This window comes from Gorilla gorilla, chromosome X (assembly GCF_029281585.2).
Source record: "Gorilla gorilla gorilla isolate KB3781 chromosome X, NHGRI_mGorGor1-v2.1_pri, whole genome shotgun sequence".
NCBI lineage: Eukaryota > Metazoa > Chordata > Mammalia > Primates > Hominidae > Gorilla > Gorilla gorilla.
Window position 1 is genome coordinate 51,288,426 of NC_073247.2, and position 24,388 is coordinate 51,312,813.

Here is a 24,388-nt window from a genome sequence, read left to right on the forward strand (position 1 = left end):
GTGGTTTATTTGCAAGGATTCCCATAGGATTCTTTCCTAATCTCCAAAGTCCAGTAACTTCATCAGTATATGAACTGAACTTACTTGTTCTGTGGCAATTTTACCTGGGATAAGTTTGTTCTTTCAAGCTATGAATTCAAGTCTTATTACTAGAAGCACTCTTGAATGATATATTTGAACATTTTTATTGATGATGTGGTTCCATTTAATCTATTCTATTATTCAGAAACACCAATCATGCATATGGTGGATAACCTTTGTTCTCTATATATGTCACTTTCTTTACAATCCTTTTAAACTTTTAAAACTATTTATTATATTTTCATTTATTTTGCTCACTTTTTCCAAGCCTTCCTTCCATGCCCATAGCTGTTTTTTGAACAGTATCTGTTTTCCTTTTTGCTGCTCCTATTAGGGCCTTCATTTCTCTTTTATTTCTGTTTTCTCTATTTCTTTCTTGAGTGCTGTCAGCTCATTTTTAATCTCCTTTATCTTATTTCTTTCTTGAGGTATTGTATCTCTGCCTAAGCCCATGATTGATTCACAGATTTTCTTTTTATTACTTTTTTTTGCATATCTTTGGTCATGATTTTTATTTTTTTTCCATGGCAAACTATTTCTGGTGTGTGCTTTTCTGTCCTGTCTTGGCCATGCCCCTTTATTCTTGAGGATATTTTTGTATAGTTCCTATATTGCCTTCTTTTTATTATTACTAATATTTCAATGATGATTGATTTTGCTAGACCAGCTCTGTGGAAAGCAGAAGGGACAGTGCTGAGTTCTGAACAACAAAACATTTTGTTAGTTCAGAGTTCCTTGGAGCCTCTCAAGGTACAAGATAGTGTGTGAGAGTTATTGGTTTAGTCTTTTCTTCTCCCCAACCAATAATGGTAGACAGGTGCCAGTGTGGTCATCAATCTCAATGTCCTTTCCACCCTACCACAGCAACAGACTGCTTCATGCAAAGATGGCTTATCATCAATTCCTGGCCTAGCCCCACTTCAGCTACCACTTCTGCAGCCAGCCTGTGTACCTGTATCATGCTGGGGCAAGTCAGGTGTTAGTGATTTTGTCCACAACGGTGTGCCACATACCCTAGGGGACTCTACCCTACTACATGCGCCTGGCATCAGAAGAGCCAGGGACTCTTTCCTGACCCCCATTTTTCCTCACTGCACTAAGCAGCTCTTCCATACTCATTGTAATTTCAGGTGATAGCTGCCTCTTACTCTCCTACTCTCACTGAAGGTGTGGTTTCTGTTCCTGTTTCTTTCTTTTTTTTTTTTTTTTGAGACAGGGTCTCACTCTATTGCCCAGGCTGGAGTGCAGTGGTATGATCTTGGCTTCTTGGCTCACTGCCACCTCTGCCTCCCGGCTTCAAGTGATTCTCATGCCTCAGCCTCCCAAGTAGCTGGGATGACAGGCACGTGCCACCACGCCCTGGTAATTTTTGTATTTCACCATGTTGGCCAGGCTGGTCTCAAACTCCTGACTTCAGGTGATCCTCCCGCCTCGGCCTCTCAAAGTGCTGGAATTACAGGCATGAGCTACTGCACCCAGCCTCCATTCCTGTTTCTCATTCTCCTTGCTGTATCTGGTTGTTTATAGAGAGGAGAACACAAAGATGATAATTAAGAATATATTCTCTGGAGTAAGACAGGTCTGTGTTTGAATCCAGGCTCTGCTATTCATTAGCTATGTAATCTTAGACAAGTTATGAAACCACTTTAGTTCTCAGTAATGGGATAATAATACTTACCCCAAAATGTTGCCAAGAGGATTAAAGGACATAAATTTCAGTTCTAGGTTCTGTACCAGTCATATAACAAGCTTTCACTGAATGTTAGCCTTTTAAAAATTACTATTAGTACAATAACTATTAAAGAAACTAAATTTGTAACTAAATATCTTTTAGAAAAGAAAGCTCCAGGTCCAGATGGTCCAAAATTCTACCAAACATTTAAAGAATAAATAATGCTAATTCTGCAAATGTCTTCCAGAAAGTAGAGGAGAATACTTCCCAACTTATTTTATGAAGGCAGTATTACCATGATGCCAACACCAGATGTAGACATTACAAGAAAAGAAAATGATGTATTAAGATCCCTTTTGAACATAGATACAAACATTAGTAAATCAAACCAGCAATATATAAAGAGAATAATATTCTGTAACCAAGTGGGGTTTATCCTATGAACGAAAGGCTCATTCAATATGCAAAAATCAATGCAATCCATCATATCAACAAACTAATGAAGAAGAACCATAAGATCACATCAAATGATGCAGAAACAGCATTTGTCAAAAGTTAACATCCATTCATGAAAAAACAAAAAACTCTCAGCAAACTAAGAATAGAAAGAAACTTCCTCAACCTAATGAAAGGCATCTATTTAAAAATCTACAGCAAACATCATTGTTAATAATGAAAGATGGAATACTTTGCTTCTAAGATTGGGAAGAAGGCAAGGAAATACACTGTCACTACTCCTATTCAGTTTCATACTGGAAGTCCTAGCCAGTGCAATAAGGCAAGAAAAATAAATAAAATGTGTACATATTGAAAAGGAAGAAATAAAACTGTCCTTATTCACAGGTAAGATAATCGTCTATAAAGAAAAGTCAAAGAAATCCACACACACAAAATTCTAGAACTAATAAGGAAGTCCAGCAAGGTTGCAGGATATAAGGTCAACACACAATATTTCTGTACACTAATAATTTGGCAATCAAGTTTCTGTGTAATAACAATTTGGAAACAAAATTTTTAAATGCAATTTACGTAGCTCCAAAAAATCTAGGCATAAATCTAACATAAATCTAAAAGTTTAATGACATTGATCTTAGCAATGATTTCTCGGATATGACACCAAAAGCAGAGGCAGAAAAACCAAAAATAGACAAGTTAGGACTATATCAGGGCTGATAAGACAAGTTAGGGCTAAAAAGCTTCTGCACAAAAAAGGAAATAATCAACAGAGTGAAAAGGCAACCTATGGAATGGGAGAAAATATTTTCAAACCGTGTATCTGATAAGAGGTTTGTCTAAAATATTAACATGGCATTTGAGGTTGGGGCATGGAAAAATACTGAGGCACTGTGTGTATGTTATTTGTGCATGGGAATGTAACTCCTTGACCCTGAAAACAGGACAAGGAGTGGAGTGTGTGATAAGGAATGCTGTAAACAGCCTCCTGAGAATGTGGTTTGAGTGCTTTTACAAGGCCATAGGTGTCTAATGACCCAACCTCAAAAGGCCATCTAGTGGATGTTCGTAGTTTAACAAGCCCTTTCAATAAATACTTGGCGGACGGATTCTGGGGTGACACTCTTTCTCAGAAGAGTGATCCCCCGCCCCGCTCAGCTGGAATTGTCTGAGAACTCATTCTTGGTGTTCACTACAAGCTATAAGCTCTGCAGAAATAACCTGAATGTCCATCAACACATGAATGGATAAAGAAAATGTGGTACAGTATATATGCCCTTGATGGAATATTATTCATTCCTTAAAAGGAAGGAAATCCTGTCACATGCCACAACATGGGTGAACCTGGAGGACATTATGCTAAATGGAATAATGCATTCACAATAAGGACAAATACTGCATGATTCCACCTATATGAAGTACCTAAAGAAGTCAGACTCATTGAAATAGAGAGTAGAATGGTAGCTGCCAAGGACTGGGGGTAGTGGGAAGTGGGAGAGTTGCCATTCAATAAGTATAAAGTTTCACTCATGCAAGATTAAAAATTCCTAGAGATCTACTGTATAGCATTGTGCTTATAGTTAACAATACTGTATTGCACACTTAAAAGTTGTTAAGAGAGTAGATCTTGGACTATGTGGGTTTTTTTTTTACTACAATTTTTTTAAAAGCTGAGGCTAAGCCTGAAGCCATTAACAGCTAAAGGCTATTAGCTAACTTAACTCCTGGCAGTTGAATGGTAAATTCTTTCTTAAAGATCACAGCAGAACACCTCCATGAACCTTGTGCTGCTCAACATTTTCAATAGCAGTGAGTGAGATGAAGGCACAGAATGATAGACTCTGACATATCTGCAGCTGACTCACAATATGAAGATAGTCTTTTGGTATGGTTTGGATGTTTTGTCCCCTCCAAATCTCATGTTGAAATGTGACCTCCAATGTTGGAGGTGGGCCTGGTTGGGGGTGTTTGGGGCATGGGCGTGGATCCCTCATGAATGTCTCGGTGCTGTTCCCACAATAATGAGTGAGTTCTCACTCTATTAGTTCACATGAGATCTGGTTGTTTAAAGAGCCTGGGACCTTGTCCCTTTCTCTCTCTCTCTTGCCATGTGACACACTGGATCCCCTTTGCCTTCTGCCATGATTGTAAGCTTCCTGAGGCCATCACCAGAAGCAGATGCTGGCACTGTGCTTCGTGTATAGCCTGCAGAACCATGAGCCAAATAAACCTCTTTTCTTTTCAAGTTACCCTGTCTCAGGTATTCCTTTATAGCAACACAAGCGGACCAACACATCCTATTATAGACAACAAAATCAAGTTTGAAAACTTTCTTGATGGCTGGGACAGAGCTGGACTGAATTCAACAAGATGAAATCCCATGAAGGTTAATGAAAGATCTTCCATTTAGGTTTGTGATAACCAATTATATAAGTACTAATGGTGAAATTTTTTTCCATCTATATGCCAGGATCTGAGAGTTTTATTTGACTACAAGACTAAAAATGATGCAAGAATGTGTGCTATGACTACTTAAAGAGCAAACAAAGACTGGCCACATTAATAAAAGTATTGTGTCTAGAACCAGGGAAGTAATATTCTGTCTGAAGCAGGATGTTCCCTTCTGGGCATCACTATTTAAGAAGGACACTGACAATTTAGATACCATTCAGAAAAGGGTAACCAGGTTCTTGGAAGGTCAACAACAGATGAAGAAATAGGGTCCACTTGTTATGTTATCATAGCACCCTATAGTTTTCCTGTGAGGAATTTATATAACATTGTAAAATAAATAATGTTTTAGTTGTACAAATGTTTTCAAATTTCTTTAACTCTTTATTTTGAGATTATTATAGATTTACAGGAAGTTGCAAAGATGGCACAGAGAGGTCCCATGAGCCCTTTACCTAGTTTACCTTAATGATACATCTTATATATTTATAGCAAAATATCCAAACCAGAAAGAAAATTGACATTGGCACAATGTTTGTGTATAGTTCCGTGCCATTTTGTCACAAGTGTAGATTTGTGTAACCACCACCACCGGTTTTATTGATCTTTTTAAAGAACCAACTCTTTGTTTCATTGATTTTCTCTGTTTTTCTTTTCGATTTTCAGCTTCATTGATTTCTGCTCTTGTCTTTATTCTCTCCTTCCTTCTGCTTGCTTTGGGTTTATTTTGCTCTTATTTTTCTAGGTTCTTGAAGTTGGAGCTTAAATTATTTATTTGAGACTTTTCTTCTTTTCTAATGTAAGCATTTAGTGCTTTAAATTTCCCCCTCAGCACTGCTGTGTACCACAGATTTTTATAGGATGCATTTTCATTTTCACACAGTTCAGTGTATTTTTTAATTTCACCTGTGACTTCCCCTTTGACACATGGATTATTTGGAAGTATTTTGTTTAATTTCCTAGTGTTTGGAGATTTTCCTGTTATCTTTCTACTATTGATTTCTAGTTAGTTTACATTGTGGTCAGAGAACACACTGTATGATTTCAATTCTTTTACATCTGTTAAGGTTTGTTTTATGGCCCAGGATATGGCCAATCTTGGTATACATTCCATGGGCACTTGAAAATTATGTGTATTCTGCTTGTTGGATGGAGTGTTCTATAAACATTGATTCCATCCTGTTGGTTGATATTGGTGTTTTGTTATTCTGTATCCTTGATGGTTTTCTGTCTAGCTGTTTATTAAATGTTGAGAGAAGAGCTCAACATTTAATTATAGTTGTCTCTGGCTATAATTGTGGATTTGTTCATTTTTCCTTTCAGTTCTGTCAGTTTTTGATTCGAATATTTAGCTGCTCTGTTATATACACATAAGAATCTATGTCTTCTTGGTGTATTGAGACTATTGTCACTTGTAATGTCAGTCTACGTCCCTGGCAATTTTCTTTTCTCTGCAGTCTACTTTATCTGATATTAATATAGTCATTCTTGCTTTCTTTTGATTAATGTTTGAATTGTATAGCTTTCCTGTGTTTTCTTTTCAATCTACCTATCTCATTATATTTGAATAGTGTTTCTTGTAGATAATATATAGTTGGACCATTTTATTAATCCCCTCTGCCAGTCTCTGTCTTGGAGTTAGTGTATTTAGGCCATTTTAATTTAATATAATTATTGATATGTAGAAGTTTGTCTGCATTTTGTTTTTTGTTTTCTGTTTATTCTTTGCTTTCCATTTCTGTTTTCTTTTTCCTGCCTTCCTATGGGTTACTTGAATATTTTTTAGAATTCCATTTTGATTTATCTATAGTATTATTCAGTGTATCTCCTTATATAGTTTTCTTATTGGTTCTTCTAGGTAATGCATTATATATATTATGTACATAATGTATATACAGTCATGTGCCACATAACAACATTTTAGTCAATGATGGACTGCATATACAATGGCGGCCCCATAAGATTATAATGGACCTGAAAAATTCCTATCACCTAGTGGCATTGTAGCTGTCCTAATGTCTTAGCACAATGCACGTGTTTGTGGTGATGCTGGTATAAACAAAACTACGCTCTGCCAGTCATGTGAAAGCATAGCACATACCATTATGTGTAGTACATAATACTCAATAATGATAATAAACAACTAAGTTACTGGTTCATGTATTTACTATTTTTTTCATTATATCAAAGTGTACTCCTACTTACATAAAAAAAAGTTAACTGTACAACATCCTCAGGCAGGTCCTTCAGGAGGTATCCCAGAAGAAGGCATTGTTATCATAGGAGATGACAGCTCCATGAATGTTATTGACCTTGAAGATCTTCCAGTGGGACAAGATGTGGAAGTGGAAGACTGCGATATTGATGATTCTGACCCTGTGTAGGCCTAGGCTAATGTGTGTGCTTGGATCTTAGTTTTTAACAACAAAGTTTAAAAAAAAAAACAAGAAAAATTTTAAAAATAGAAAAACCTTATAGAATAAGAACATAAAGAAAATATTTTGTACAGCTGTATAAAGTGTTTGTGTTTTAAGCTAAGTATTATTACAAAAGAGCCAAAAAGGCCAGGTGCGGTGGCTCACGCCTGTAATCTCAACACTTTGGGAGGCTGAAGTGGGCAGATCACTTGAGGTCAGGGGTTTGAGACCAGGCTGGTCAACATGGCAAAACCCCATCTCTACTAAAAATACAAAAATTAGCCAAGATCGTGCCATTGAACTCCAGCCTTGGCAACAGAGGAAGACTCTGTCTCAAAAAAAAAAGCGTTAAAAGTTTAAAAGTTTATAAAGTAAAAAATTTATAGTAAGCTAAGGTTAATTGATTATTAAAGAAGGAAAAATATTTTTTATAAATTTAGTGTAGCCTAAGTGTGCAGCATGTATAAAGTCTACAGTAGTATACAGTAATGTCCTAGGCCTTCACATTCACTCACCACTCACTCACTGACTCAGTCAAAGCAACTTCCAGTCCTGTAAGCTCCATTCATGATAAGTACTCTATACATGTGTAGCTTTTTTTATGTTTTATACCATATTTTTACTGTACCTTTTCTGTGTTTAGATAAACAAATACTTACCATTGTGTTACCATTGCCTACAGTATTCAGTACAGTCACATGCTGCACAGGTTTATAGCCTAGGAGCAATAGGCTATACCATGTAGCCTAGGTGTGTAGTAGGCTATACCATCTAGATTTGTGTAACTACACTCTACAGTGTTTGCACAATGACAAAATCACCTAACAATGCATTTCTCAGAATGTATCCACATCATTAAGGAATGCATGACTATACATAACTTATCACAGTCTATTGATGTCATCATTTCACTAGTTTGAGGGTAGAAATTTTATCTCCCCTTGCATCCCTTTACCCTCCCCAATTTATAATTGTCTTAACTATCTCCTCTACATACATTTAGAATCATATAAGACAGTACTATAATTTTTTCTTCAACCATCAAAGATAATTTATAAAACTCAAGAGAAGGAGAATCTATTGTATTTATCTATATTTTTGCTTTTTTCTTTGTTCTTTCTTCCTTCCTGATATCCCAAGATTCCTTCTTTTATCACAAGAGTTCCTTTGTGTTAGAGAACTTCCTTTACCAAATCTATAGGATTGGTTTACTGGTGATAAATTCTCTTAGTTTTCCTTCATCTGTGAATGTTTTCTTTTTCCTCTTCATTCCTGAAGTATATTTTCATTGCTTATAGAATTCAAGGTTGAGAGTTCTTTTCCCTCAGCACTTGAAAATGGTGTGTCACTTCTTTCTGGCCTCCACGGTTTCTGATGAAAAACTCAGTCATTTAAATTGTTTTTCCCCTACAGATAATATATCATTTCTTTCTAACTGTTTTCAGGAATTTTTCTTTGTCTCTAGTTCTCAGAAGTTTGACTATAGTGTGTATTTCTTTTGATTTATCCTGTTTTGAGATTCACTCAGCTTTTGAATCTGTATGTTTATGTCTTTTGCCAAATTTGGGAAGTTTTCAGCCTCACATTTTTCCTCTCTCCTTTTGGGAACCCGATGACAAGATATTTTGTTATAGTTCTATGTGTCCCTGAGGCTCTATTCTTTTATTGTTCATCCCATTTTTCTCTCTGTTGTTCAGATTTTGTAATTTCTATTTTATGTTTTCAAGGTCATTGATTCTTTCTTCTGCCCTTTTCATTCTGCTATGAGCCCATTCAATTGTGTTTTTTAAATTTCAGTTTGTATTTTTCACTTCTAAAATATCCGTTTAGTTATTCTTTATATCTTGTATTTCTTTGCTGAGACTTTCTATTTTTTCATTTGTTTCAAGTATGTTTGTAATTTCTTTTTGAAGCGTGTTTATGATGGCTGTTTTAAAATCCTTGTCAGATCATTCTAATGTCTTTGTCATCTCAGTGGTGGCATCTATTGATTATCTTTCTCAAGTTGAGATCTTCCTGATCCTTGGTGATTTTCTATTGAAATCTTACATTATGAGGCTTAGAATTTTAGTTAAATGGTGTGTTTTTAACAGACCTCTTCTGGTACCATGTCACCTCATTACTACCATATGGGCGTAGACACCCACATTCTCTACTCAGTGTATGTGGACATTGGAAAAGCAGGAAGGTGGGACCTTGTTACTGCTGGGGTAGGGATGTGAGGTGAGGCTCCCCAGCCAGCCTCTAATGATACTATCCTGGCTGGGAGCAGGAAGGGGACCTCATTACTGCTCCTCTCAATTGCTTCTGTTGACACTAGTAGGGGGTAGCCTCTTTACTGTTGAGCAGTGGTTGAAGTCCTGACTCTCCAGTGGGCTTCCTCTGATACCAGCCCAGCAATGGAGGGGAGGGGCCCCTCCATTGCTGGTGGGTGCTGGTGGGCATCCAGGCTCTCCAAGTAGTTTCTACTGACACCAGAGGGGTGGCCTATCTTCCCATCCACTGAGGATAAAAGTCCTGGCTCCCCACTTGGCCTTCTCTGATACTCCATGATGGAGATTCAGAACCCCTCATTACAGCCTGGTAAAGGTTGGCATTTCTGAGTTACCAGCTTCTCCATTACCCAGAGTGGGATATATGAGGCAAAAAGAAAACCTAAGAGCTTACCACCATGTCATTTCTCAAGTCCCAAGGTCCCTAGCCAGTCTGCCTTCTCTCCATCTTTCACAGTCTTCTTATGTTCATCCTAACATATAATATCTAGGGGGTTTAGCTGTACTTTGGTGGAAGGGATACTGGTACATACTTCTACTCCATCTTTCCAGAAGCAGAAGTCAATATGTTCTGATTGTTTCCCTACTTAGACAATGAGGCTCTGTGTTGACAAAGATCATTTCTATCTTGCTCATTGCTATACCCTCAGCTCTTAACTCAGTGTCTGGTATGTAATTGATGGTCTACAAATACTTGAAAAATGAATAAGCATTTAACCAAAAAAAGACAAAGCTTAGAGAAGACTAGAGAGTTACTTTTGAATATCTAAGGAGGTTTGGAGGTTTTTTGTTTGTTTGTTTTGTTTCGTTTTGTTTTTGATATAGAGTCTTACCTGTTGCCCAGGCTGGAGAGCAGTGGCGTGATCTCGGCTCACTGCAACCTCTGCCTCCTGGGTTCGAGTGATTCTCTGCTTCAGCCTAGGTGCGCACCACCACACTAGGCTAATTTTTGTATTTTTAGTAGATATAGGGTTTCACCGTGTTGGCCAGGCTGGTCTCGAACTCCTGACCTCAGGTGATCTGCCCGCCTTGGCCTCCCAAAGTGCTGAGATTACAGGCATGAGCCACCATGCCCAGCCTAAGGAGTTGTTTTCTAGAAAAAGGGTTCAATTTGTTGTGTGGCATTCTCTCCCAAGGATAGAGTTAGAACCAAGAGTGGAAGGAACAGAGAAGGAAGTTTTGCCTGCATTTCTGGTAATTTGCAAAGCCCATTAATTTCCTAAAGACTACAGGAGTGCTGAAGTGAAGAAACTTGCTTAATTTTGTTTAACCTAAGTGTATCTGACCCCCAATTCTCATAACCCCAGTTGATATCTCAAAGGCCACTAGAGTCCATGTAACCCAGGTAAGAAGTGCTGTTCACAGGGGACTTTGGTATTTTTCTCTATCATAATGTATCATAGAAAGGGTATTACAGGGCTGGGCGCCGTGGCTCACACCAGTAATCCCAGTACTTTGGGAGGCCGAGGCAGGAGGATCACTTGAGGTCAGGAGTTTGAGACCAGCCTGGCCAACATGGTGAAACCCCATTTCTACTAAAAATACAAAAATTATCTGGGAGTGGTGGTGGGCATGGGTAATCCCAGCTACTTGGGAGGCTGAAGCAAGAAGCAAGAGAATCACTTGAACCCGGGAGGCAGAGTTTGCAGTGAGCTGAGATCGCACCATGGCACTCAAGCCTGGGCAACAGAGTGAGACTCTGAAGGAGAGAGAGAGAGAGAAAGGAAGGAGAGGAGAGGAGAGGAAAGGAAAGGAAAGGAAAAGAAAGTCTATTACAGTATTACACTGGTGTTCAAAGCAAGTGTGCCTTCTCAGAAAAACAATTAGATCCTTAACCTTGAATATGAAATGAAACTTCTTGTCTTAGCTTGGATTCTCCTAGAAGCAGACCACAAAACAAAAATATGAGCACAAATTTGGGGAGTACGGAGGGAGATGCTCTCAGGAAATACCAGTAAGAAAGTGGGAAAATGAGACAAGAAAGAGAAGGGAAGCTTAAAAGGGTGAGTTATGGGCCGGGCAGATCACGAGGTCAGGAGATTGAGACCATCCAGGCTAACACGGTGAAACCCCATCTCTACTAAAAATACAAAAATTAGCTGGGCATGGTGGCGGGTGCCTGTAGTCCCAGCTACTCGGGAGGCTGAGGCAGGAGAATGGCATGAACCCGGGAGGCGGAGCTTGCAGTGAGCTGAGATCGTGCCACTGCACTCCAGCCTGGGCGACAGAGCGAGAATCCATCTCTAAAAAAAAAAAAAGGGTGAGTTATGAAACATGTTGCAGTTATGGGCAACCGAGGCACCATCCCACTGGAGAGCTCTGTGAGAAAGTGTAGACTGCACTTTGGGGTTTAGTCGTACATCACACACACACACACACACACACACACACACACACACACACACACACACACACACACACACACGGTATTTATCCTAAACTCTTTTCCAACTTTGGCTGAGGGCTGCTGCCAGGGGTGTTCACTCTCTGGCACTTCCTGCCTGCCCTGCCCGCAGCTGAGAGCCAGTGCACAGGCAGACTCACAGGTGCTTGCGGTTGGAGGCCTTAGTCTTGTACTGGAAGAGTGAGTGCCGAGGGAATGTGAGTAGGTCAAGGTCAGTGTCTGTCACTTGTCTGAAATTTTTTTTTTTTTTCTTTTGAGATGGATTCTCACTCTGTCCCCCAGGCTGGAATGCAGTGGCGCGATCTCAGCTCACTGCACCCTCCACCTCCTGGGTTCAAGCAATTCTCCCGCCTCAACCTCCCGAGTAGCTAGGACTACAGGGGCCCGCCGTGATGCCCAACTAATTTTTGTATTTTTCGTAAAGACGGGGTTTCACCATGTTGGCCAGGCCGGTCTCAAACTCCTGGGCTCAAACCATCTGCCCGTCTCGGCCTCCAAAGTGCTGGGATTACAGGTGTGAGCCACTGTGCCTGGCCTCTCTGAATTCTAAACATGTCTTTTCTACTTTCTTCTGTGCTCCAGTGTAGTTAAATATACAACCCTGCTGGTAAATTATTTTTGAAGATACTAAAACAAGCTATTTTTTTACTTCTATTTTTTTTAAGTCCAGAAGACCCCTGAGAATGACCAAGTGGGCTGCAGTAAGATGGGGCATGCTGGGAAGTACTGGCACCTCAAACCACCCTCCCCTCGGCCTCTGGAATAGCACTGATGCTAGTGAGACAGGCACAGCTGCAGGTACATGGGTCACAGACCCAGCTTCTGAGCTGAGAGCAGTCCGATATAGCAGACAGCCCGTGGCATCTGACATATATGGCAAAGGCAGCTGACTGTGGGACACAGGCAGCATTAGGAGGGCCAAAGATGGATGAACAAAATTCCCTAAAGGTGCTCAGAGCATCTGATGGAAATCCAGGCTTAAGCAATGCTTAGAGAGCCAAGAGGACAGACAGGCAGTGGGTGACAGAGTCATCTGTCTCCAGTAGTTGGAGCCAATCACCAGGAAGGAGTTTTGGCAGCATTCTGGGTTACGGCAAGGAGCCTGCCAAGACTAAGTCAGGAGCCCCAGCCTTAGAGGGCATTAGGAGGCAGACAGGGGCCTAAGGCATGGCCTTAAATACAAGGAACAAATCCAAGACCAAGAGAGGGTCAAGAGTAGAACTGTAGCTAAGAACATGTAGAACTGTAGCTTCCAGTTAGGGAAACAAAAACCCCAAGGTCAAGACAGTATAAGCAGCAAGGGTGCCCTGTTTCCAGGTCCCAGCATATGGGGCTAGGGTTCCTGAGATAGTCCAGCTAAGGCCAGAATTTGTCCTAGAGCTGAGAGAAGGCTGCACCAACAGATGGACATCAAGTGGTTCTAGCAGTAGGAGATGAAGTTTTTTGAGACCATGGTCAGGCAAGGCCTGGCTCTCTACTGTGATGTTTGCAGCCAGGTGGTCAGGGGTTCTTGCCAACCAACCCACTCATCCATCCCAATGCCTTCATGGCCTTACACATCCCCTCATCCTCTTGCCCCACTGACGGCCACCCTAGGCCTTTGGAGCACTTGAAAAACAGTGATTATGATCCTGTCCACTGGCCTTGAAATTGGCTGACTTCTGGGATGGAAAATATGGCAGCCAACCATTCCTGTGACACCATCCAGAGCCTCCGCCCTCTGTAATTCACAGGGATAGAATCTGCAGGTCATTCGAAAGGGCCTCTGTTTTTTGTTTTATTTATTTATTTAGAGACAGAGTCTCACTGTGTCCTGAAGTGCAGTGGCGTGATCTCGGCTCACTGCAACCTCCGCCTCCCAGGTTCAAGCGATTCTCCTGCCTCAGCCTCCCGAGTAGCTGGGACCACAGGCGCCCGCCACCATGCCCAGCTAATTTTTATGTTTTTAGTAGAGATGGGGTTTCACCATGTTGGCCAGGCTGGGTCCTCTGTTTTTTAATATTTAAAATCATCTCTCCCCAACTTCCTAAGCTTACATGGTGTTAATGGCCCCTTCTCCCCCTTTCCCTTCAGATGGCACTGTACATATCTATTTTGGTCGGCTTCCTGTTAAAAGTGCTTCCTTTTCTCTTTCTACTTACTCATCTTTTCCCCTCCGCTTGTTTATTTGCTGGGGTTTTTAATTTTTTTTTTTTCCCTGAGTTTGACCTCAGCCTGCTGTCCCCATCCCCCATACCCACACTCCTAACCCACAATAAGATTGGGATCTTTTCATTTATACTAAACACACCACCAGCTCTTTATTCTTTGTGGCCCTTTCCTTACCCTTATTTCCTTTTCATTTTGTTTCGGTTTTAATCCTTCATTACCCAGCTTTTCCTGGCAAAGGTCCAAGACCAAACTGCATATTTTTCTAAGCTTTCTCTCTTTTAGTTCTTCTTTCCTTTCTCTCCTCCGCCCCTGGCTTCCTGAAAGTCTGCCTCGGGATCCATATTATGTCTTTGTTTTTGCCAATAACAAATACTTCATTTACTGTTTTGAATAAACGATGCTTTTCAGTTACTGGAGCACTTGCTCCTTCTTTGAAAACACTGTATTGGAAGAATCAGATAAACCTCACTGATATTTTGATTGAAATATTTCTGCATTCTCTTCGCAGAATTCCAAGTATGTGGCAACATGCGTGTTTGGAGCCAGACTTCTGAGAAGATGCTCTCAATCACCCACAGCCTCTTTATGAGTTTTCCCCTCCAATGTGACTTCAGTTATTAAGATGTCCCAAGTGATTAGACTCACCAGCAGCCTCCTAAATACTCAGCCAAGGAAACCTGATATGGTGGGGAGAGGCTGTTCGGGGGAGATTACTTGGCAGTGGTAAAAGTCAGAAGCCTTATGTCTGCAGAACTTTGTTCACTTCTCAGAAGTCCTTTGACTGTGTGATATGAGGAAGTCACTCTAAATCTCATTGTCTCTTAACTGCAACACAGAGGCAACAATACCCCATTACAGGAACTCTGTGTGAAAAATATTACAAAATATTAACAAAATGCTTTGAATTCCTTGTATATTTCACCACGTTAGATCTAGCAAACTACCATCCCTCATCTGGGGCAGAGAATTGTTAAGTGTGGTTAGGCCAGCCAGAGGGCAGCCTCAGGCAAGTCCCTGTGAACTTACTAAGGCAGGGAGGGACAAGGGCAGGGGCAAGTTTGGGGTTGGTACAAACCCTTCCCTCTGGGCCTATTCCAGGAATCCAGGAATATTTCTCTAGCAACCTATTATTATTATTATTATTGTTGTTTTGAGATGGAGTCTCACTCTGTCACCCAGGCTGGAGTGCAGTGGCGCTATCTCGGCTCACCGCAGCCTCCGCCTCCCGAGTTCAAGCGATTCTCATGCCTCAGTCTCCCCAGTAGCTGGGATAACAGGAGCCCGCCACCATGCTCGGCTAATTTTTGTATTTTTCGTAGAGGTGGGGTTTCGCCATGTTGGCCAGGCTGGTCTTGAACTCCTGACCTCAGGTGATCCACCTGCCTTGGCTTCTCAAAGTGCTGGGATTATAGGCGTGAGCCTCCGCGCCCAGCCAGCAACCCATTATTTTATACATCTGAGAGCTCATGATTTTCCACAAACCATTTATTTCTTTATTTCTTTTAAGAATCGGGGTCTCATTCTGTTGCCCAGGCTGGAGTGCAGTAATGCAGTCATAGCTCACTGCAGCCTCAAACTCCTGAACTCAAGCAATCCGCCTGCCTCAGTCTCCCCAGTAGCTGGGATTACAAGTGTGCACCACCACACCTGGCTCAGAGGCTATATTTCTTTCTTTTTTTCACGCTTAATTCACTTTATTTTTCTTGTATAAAAACCCTATGTTGTAGCCACAGCTGGAGCCTGAGTCCGCTGCACGGAGACTCTGGTGTGGGTCTTGACGAGGTGGTCAGTGAATTCCTGATAGGGAGACTTGGTAAATACAGTCTCCTTCCAGAGGTCGGGGGTCAGGTAGCTGTAGGTCTTAGAAATGGCATCAAAGGTGGCCTTGGCGAAGTTGCCCAGGGTGGCAGTGCAGCCCCGGGCTGAGGTGTAGCAGTCATCGATACCAGCCATCATAAGCAGCTTCTTAGGCACAAGTGCGGAGACGATGCCAGTGCCCCTGGGTGCAGGGATGAGGCGCACCAGCACAGAGCCGCAGCCGCCTGTCACCTTGCAAGGGACGGTGTGGGGCTTGCCGATCTTGTTCCTCCAGTAGCCTCTGCGCACGGGGACAATGGAGAGCTTGGCCAGGATGATGGCCCCACGGATGGCGGTGGCCACCTCCTTGGAGCACTTAACACCCAGACCGACGTGGCCATTGTAGTCCCCAATAGCAACAAACGCCTTGAACCTGGTGCGCTGGCCGGCACGGATCTGCTTCTGCACTGGCATGATCTTCAAAACCTCATCCTTGAGAGAGGCCCCCAGGAAAAAGTCAATGATCTCTGATTCCTTAATGGGCAGGGAGAAGAGATATATCTCCTCCAGGGACTTGATCTTCATGTCCTTGACCAAGCGGCCCAACTTGGTGACGGGCATCCACTCCTTATCCTCGGCCTTGCCTCCGCGAGCTCCGCGGCCTCGGCCCCGGCCCCGTCCACGGCCGCGACCCCGGCCCCGGATGCCACTGCCGAAACCTCCGCGGAAGCCACCGCGGTTCCCCATCCCAGGGCCACCAGGGCCTCCGGGCCCTCCTTGCTGCACCGGCGTCATCCGCCATTTGGTGTTTTCTCCGAAAAGAAGCTCTTTTTTTTTAAATAAGATCTTTTATTTGTATACAATTACAAATTACAAACTTGTTTTATTATGGTTTTTCTTATTTTAAAAAAAATTTTCTTAGTCAACTTACTCCCTTTTATTTATTTACCAGTAGTTTGCTCTGACAGAATAAATTACAAACTATTGTTTTGCTTAATCCTTTTAACCACCATGTCAGGCACACAGATTGGAGGATATTAGCTCCCATTTTACAGACAAAGAGAGGAAACACAGTACCCATATTTAGTGTAAGACAGCTGGGATATAAGCCTTGGGCTTCCATAGTCACAACTGCTTTTTTTCCATAACTTTGTAATACATCATTTGAAAGTAATCTAATTTCACAATGTTTTACAGCATAAGAGTAGCATCTATAGCATCTCTTCTTGGAAGTTTACCTCTGGAGAGAACCAATCTAATTACCTCATAAGCTGGCACATTTTAAAGCAGTTACACCTCTAACTTGATTTCCCAGCTATGCTCGAGGGTCCCAGGAACCAAAATTGCAGCCAAGCCGATCTGAAAGGAGCAGGGAATAGAATGGTCAAGCATGTTTCCAAGTTTAACCTAGGCCTGGGACATCCTCACCAACTGCTCAGATGGCAAGTAGGGGGCAACTAAGCGAAGGGAGTAGCAGGAAGACCCACTTGGGGTGGACACTGATGAAAAACACAAGCAGTATCAGACCCACTGTTTTCAGGATTAAAATCCCCAGATGCCCAGTTGCTGGTATACTATCTACTATGTCATTACCAGCAGGACAAAGGGTAATACTTACGGAGACTAGAATATGCAAGGAAAAAATTAAGCTGCCTGCCTGTCTGGGGCCTACAAAGCCAAACAGTGCTAATTTCATCCATGCCAAACACAGAAAATTGTTCATTCCTTCCTGATTTGGGTTTTAAGGAAGAGTGCTGATCATCAGAGAAACCAGGTAATTCTATCCTGAAGCCCAGGGAGAAATAGTGGCCATTTCCAAGTTATAGATGGTGCAGGGGGCAACACTATCTGCCACCATGAAGGGAAAAAGCTATCTTGGTAAGCTTTGGTCTTCACAGGACATGGAACCAGAGTAGCAGGATCAGGGCCTGCATGACTGATCCTGATTAAGAGCAGGACTTCCTCACATAAGGTACACAAAGGCGGGGCGCGGTTGCTCACGCCGGCAATCCCAGCACCCTGGGAGGCCCAGGCAGGTGGACCACCCAAGGTCAGGAGTTTGAGACCAGCCTGGCCAACATGGTGACACCCTGTTTCCGTCTCTCCTAAAAATACAAAAATGAGCCGGGCATGGTGGCACATACCTGCAATCCCATCCGCTCAGGAGACTGAGGCAGGAAAATCACCCAAACCCAGGAGGTGGAGGCTCAGAGGCTATATTTCTTGTTGCTCAAGTTAATAAGGAGCCAGTGGAGTAGAATAATGATAGAGAGGCAACATAACATGGTGGTTAAGAATATAGATTTAGGAGCCAGATGCCCTGAGTTTGACACCTGTCTCTGCCATGTGATAGCTTTGTGACCTTGGGCAAGTTACTTAACTTCTCTGTGCCTCAGTTTTCTCATCTGTATATTCAGAATAATGTTATGAAGAGTAAGCAAGTTAATATTTGTAAAGGGTCTGTTTGGAACAGTGCCTGGAATATAGTGAAAGGAAAACATTGCCCTAATTCTGACATTTTTAATGTTATAAAATCTTTCTTGGAAATAATTAGGTAAGATATGACAAAGGATTGTTTGAGAAGATAGCCTTTTTGTCTCTATAGCATAAAGAATGTGGCAATGTGGAAAATAAAATATAAACATAGCAAAAATAAAATCAGTGAGGCCATGCGCAATGGCTCACACCTGTAATCCCAGCACTTTGAGAGGCCAAGGTGGGTGGATCGCTTGAGGTCAGGAGTTCGAGACCAGTCTGGCCAACATGGTGAAACCCCTGTCTCTACTAAACCCCATCTCTACTAAAACTATGAAAATTAGCCAGGCAAGGTGGTGCACACCTGTAATCCCAGCTACTCAGGAAGCTGAGGCAGGAGAATCGCTTGAACCCGGGAGGTGGAGGTTGCAATGAGCCGAGATCACGCCATTGCACTCCAGCCTGGGCAACAGAGTGAGATTCTGTCTCAAGAAAAAATTAGGGAGCCCTCAGGCAGACCATCAAAATGACCCTGCTGGCAAGACTTCACACTGTGAAACAGTAATTCACTGATAGTTATGCTGTCTATAACAGAAGGGAAGGAAGAATGAGAGGGAAGGATGGAGGGAAGGAAGAAGGGAGGCAGAGATAGAGGGAAAGAAGGGAGAGAAGAAAGAAAGTTCTCCGAGATTTTCATTTCTTTTTGAAGAATATAGATCCCAGATGTTTGGTGAGTTCCTGTTGAAATTTGGGAAGTGTGCCAGGTTGTATTTTCCCAAGATGACTGCATCAATGTGTGTATCCCACTCCACATATTCCACATACAATGTAGGGTCTACATTCCCTCCTCTGACATCTGGGCAGAGGCTGTGACTGCTCTGACCAATGGAGTATAGCGGAATGATATTAACATGACTTCCAAGGCTACGTTGTATAAAGGACACAGCTTCCACTGCACGCTCTCTCGGGATACTTGCTCTTGGACCCAGCCATCGCGCTGTCTGGGCCACATGAGAGGACCACAGTGTGTAGATGTTCCGGCTGACAGCCAGCATCAGCCACCAGATATATGAGTAAGCCTTCAGAGGATTCCAGCTTGCAAATACTGAGTCTTCCCAGCTGAGGTCCAGACATCGTGGAGCAGAGACAAGCTGTCTCTGCTGTCCCTTCTCTGAATCCCTGATTCACAGAAACCATAAAAGATAATAAATGATTATTGTTGTTTTAAACCACTAAGTTTTGGAATAATTTGTTAGACGATGATAGATGACGAATATAGGAAGTCTATAAAAAGGTAGGGTGTGGTTTCTAGAAGAGAAGGACATCAAAGCAGTCCCATGGTGAATCCTATTTGAGCCTTTGGGATCCATGCCATTGCGTATTTAAATCTTTCCCCCTTCGACCAGGCACTGTGGCTTATGCCTATAATCCCAGCACTTTGGGAGGCCCAGGCAGGAGGATCACTTTAGCTCAGGAGTTTGAGACAAATCTGGGCAACATAGCATCTCTACAAAAATAAAAATAAAAAATTAGCCAGACACAGTGGCACATGCTTGTAGTCCTAGCTACTAGGAAGGCTGAGGTGTGAGGATCACTTGGGCCCAAGTGGGAGGATTGCTTGAGCCCAGGAGTTCAAGGTTACAGTGAGCTATGCTTACACCACTGCACTCCAGCATGGGCAACAGAGTGAGACCCTGTCTCAAAAAAAAAAAAAAACCCTTTCCCCTTTAGCAAGCAAACTTATAATTCATAAATTTTGTCAAATGAGCTATGCTTGATCTGAGTCACACTGGGAACCTCTGAACAGGTGCCATAGGTGGGAGTGCTGTAAGTCCCTCACAGAGATCAGGGCTCCCTGGCCCAGGCTGCCACCCAAAGACTTTGAGCAGGGCTGGGTGCAGGGACTCATGCCTATAATCCTAGCACTTTGGGAGGCCGAGGCAGGAGGATCTTTTGAGGGCAGGAGTTCAAGACCAGCCTGGGCAACATGGCAAAACCCATCTCTACAAAGAATACAATAATTAGCCGGGTGTGGTGGCACACACCTGTAGTCCCAGCTACTTGGGAGGCTAAGGTGGGAGGATCACTTGAGCCTGGGAAGTCGAGGCTGCAGTGAGCCATGATTGTGCTACTGCACTGCACTCTAGCCTGGGTGATAGAGTGAGACCGTGTCTCAAAAAACAAAACAAAACGAAAAGGAATAAAGACTTTGAGCAAAGGAAGAGTCTCATGAGAGTAATTATAAAGTGGCCTGGTGTCAGGAGCTCATCAAAAGCACAACCAACAATGTTCTGAACTTATCTCTGTTATGTTGACTATAAGTGCAAACAAGAAATGTAATAAAACAAAATAAAAAATAACTAAAAGAAGATGCCAATCAATCCTCCATTTTCCTAATTAAATATGCAAGTAATCCATATTTCATTTCAGATAAATCTTTTTTTTTTTTTTTTTGAGAGGGAGTCTCACTCTCTTGCCCAGGCTGGAGTGCAATGGCGTGATCTCAGCTCACTGCAACCTCCACCTCCCAGGTTTAAGTGATTCTTCTGCCTTAGCCTCCTGAGTAGCTGGGATTACAGGTGCACACCACCATGCTCAGCTAATTTTGTATTTTTAGTAGAGACGGGGCCATGTTTCACCATGTTGCCCAGGCTGGTCTTGAACTACTGACCTCAAGAGATCCTCCTCCCTCGGCCTCCCAAAGTGCTGGGATTACAGGCGTGAGCCCCTGCACCCGGCCCATTTTAGATAAATTAAAAAGTGAAAATTCAGGAATAAAATTTAAAACTACCATAACCCCATCATCCAGAAATAACCACTCATAATATCTTGACATATTCTTTTTGTTACTTTTATTTTAATTGACAATTAATGAGGTACAATGTGGGGTTATGATACATGTAAACATTGTGAAATGAGCAAATCAGGCTAATGTATCTATCACCTCACAAACTTACTATTTTGTGGTGAGAACATTTAAAATCTACCCTTTTTTGGGCCGGGCATGGTGGCTCACACCTGTAATCCCAGCACTTTGGGAGGCCAAGGCGGGCATATCACTTGAGATCAAGAGTTCGAGAGCAGCCTGGCCAACATGGCGAAACTCCGTCTCTACTAAAAGTACAAAAATTAGCCAGGTGTGGTGGCAGGCACCTGTAATTCCAGCTACTGGGGAGGCTGAGGCATGAGAATCACTTGAACCGGGAGACAGAGGTTGCAGTGAGCCAAGATCGCGCCACTGCACTCCAGCCTGGGTGATAGAGTGAGACTCAGTCTCTAAATAAATAAATAAAAATAAAAATAAAATCTACCTTTTTAGCAATTTTGAAATGTACATTATTATTAACTGTAGTCACCATGCTGTGCAACGCATCACCAGAACGTATTCCTCCTGTCTGAAATTTTGTAGCCTTTTCCTAACATCTCCCCTTTCTCCACCCCCACAGATCCCAGCCTCTGATAACCACCATTTTACTCTCTACTTCTATGAGTTTGACTTTTCTAGATTCCACCTATAGGTGAGATTATGCAGTATATCTTGGTGTATTCTTTAAAGAAATATCAGTATTCAGATAATCTTTAAAGAAATAATATACAGATATATATATGGAGGTGACTATGAAAAATATTCAGTTTCATATTCCACTTTCCTCACTTAACTATGTTTTTACATCTTTCCATGTCAATAAATATAGCTCTACTTCATTATTTTAATGATCAGAAAGTAACCCGTTGATGAAATGTACCATGATTAATATATTCAATTTCCCCTTGGAAATTTTGTCATTTCTACTTGCTTTCCATTACACAGCCTTGCAGTGAACATCTCTGCACACACATAACTGATCATTTCTTTATGATAAATTGCTGGAAGTAGAATTATAAGATCAAAGGGTCAGAACCTTATAGATCTTTTAACAAACCATGCTACATTGCCCTCCAGAAAGGTTATGACAATTTACACATACACCAGCAGTGTATGAGAGTACCCGTGCTAACACTCAGATTTATTATTTTTTAACTTAGCTAATCTTATAGGCCAAACATTATGTACATTGTTGTAATTTGCACCTTTAAAGGTGAACGTATTTTTGTTTTGTGTTTTGGTCATTTGTAGTTATCTGGCAGTTGCCTGTTTTATTCTTTGCCCTCTCTCATGTATATACAGTCGGCCCTTGGTATCTGCGTGGTAGATGCTCAAGTTCCTGACATAAAATGGTGTCGTATTTGCATATAACCTACAACATCCTCCTATATACTTTAAATCATCTCTAGGTTACTTAAAATACCCAATACAATGTAAATGCTATGTAAATAGTTGTTATACTGTATTGGTTTTTAATTTGTCTTCTTTTTATTGTTGTATTGTTATTTTTTGTTGGTTTTTTTTTCCAATTTTTTTTTTACCCGAAGTTGGTTGAATCCACAGATACAGAACCCATGGATAGGGACGGCCTACTGTATATTTATTAATTGATTTGTAGGAACCATTTATATGGTAAAGATATTAGCTCCTTGTCTATCATAGTTCTTAAATGCTCATTTGTCTTTTTAAATTATTAGTGGTGTTTCTTTTCCTCCAAATTTTCTAAATAGAAAATACTTTTACACCTAGTGATGATAAACAAAAGCATCTGATATTAGTATAAACCAGATATGCAAAAAGAGCTGGAGGAACAAAAGCCTCAAGGGAAGGTTGCCCTGGGTGATGCTCTTTGTACATTTCTATACATTTCAGATTTACTAAAATGAATAAATAACTTTTTTTTTTTGAGACAGAGTCTTGCACTGTCGCCCAGGCTGTAGTATAGTGGCACCATCTTGGCTCACTGCAGCGACTGCCTCCTGAGTTCAAGCAATTTTTGTGCCTCAGCCACCCGAGTAGCTGGGATCACAGGTATGTGCCACCACACGGGGTTAATTTTTGTATTTTTAGTAGAGACAGGATTTTGCCATGTTGGCCAGGCTAGTCTCAAACTCCTGGCCTCAAGTGATCCACCTGCCTCGGCCTCCCAAAGTGCTGGGATTACAGGAGTGAGCCACGGCGCCCAGCCTGAATAAATAACTTTTATAATCTTAAAAAGTATTCTAAAGATTTTGTTTTTTCTTAAGTGCAGGGAAATTTGTGTAATCTGTGTGAGTGGAATGCCAGAAGCAAGAAAGAGAGTGAGAGGGAAATACAATGAGAGGAATGAGAGGTAAAAGGTGAAGTTAAAAAAAATAATGGGCAGGCCGGGCGCAGTGGCTCACGCCTGTAATCCCAGCACTTTGGGAGGCCGAGGCAGGCAGATCACAAGGTCAGGAGATCGAGACCAACCTGGTTAACACAGTGAAACCCCCGGCTCTACTAAAAATACAAAAAATTAGCTGGGCGTGGTGGCGGGCGCCTGTAGTCCCAGCTACTCCGGAGGCTGAGGCAGGAGAATGGCATGAACCCAGGAGGTGGAGGTTGCAGTGAGCTGAGATGGCGCCACTGCACTCCATCCTGGGAGACAGAGCAAGACTCCATCTTGAAAAATAAATAATAATAATAATAATAATGGGCAAACATCATGTTGTATACCATAAGTATATACAATTTTTATTTGTCAGCTTAAATATATTAATTAATTAAATAAATAAAAAGAAAATAGGAACCAGACCACCAAGGACTTTGGATTTCCTGTTAGGGTTGCAGTCTATAGCCAAAGGCTTTTAGACAGTGAAGTGATCTGATAAGATCTGTATTTCAGAAATCTGTGGTTACAATAGAAAAGAGAAATTAGATTTTGGAATTAAGAAGCCATCTGTGATGGTATCAGTTGTTTATTGCTATAATAACGTCATGTAACAACCACAAAATCTCAGTGATAAACAGAGTGTTTATTGCTTACATGTCTGGGGTCAACTGGAGGCCAGCTAAACAACCCTGCTCATCTTGGCTAGGCTTATCCACATCTGGGAGTGCTTGTCTATTGACTGATCTAGACTGCCATTTGCTTGTTCCAGACTGTCTTTTTAAGGATGTTTGTATGGCTAACAAGCTTGGAAGATAGAGGTGGCATCTCCCTCCAGAGTAAAGGGCAAGCATGCTCACCACCTATTATAAAAAAATTAGATTCCCTAATTCTAGTATTTTTCTCCTTTAATGCAATCCACTGTGTGTGCAGACCTTCATCTGAGCACATCCATATCACCATCATCAGACTTGGGGGACACAGGGAACTGATGTAAA

The 24,388-nt window shown here is 41.7% G+C and overlaps 1 pseudogene; it reads right to left on the reverse strand.

Annotated features, from left to right (window-relative positions):
* Nucleotides 1–15,590: 15,590 nt before the first annotated feature.
* LOC101128138 (small ribosomal subunit protein uS5-like) lies at nt 15,591–16,501 on the reverse strand (annotated as a pseudogene).
* Nucleotides 16,502–24,388: the final 7,887 nt, after the last annotated feature.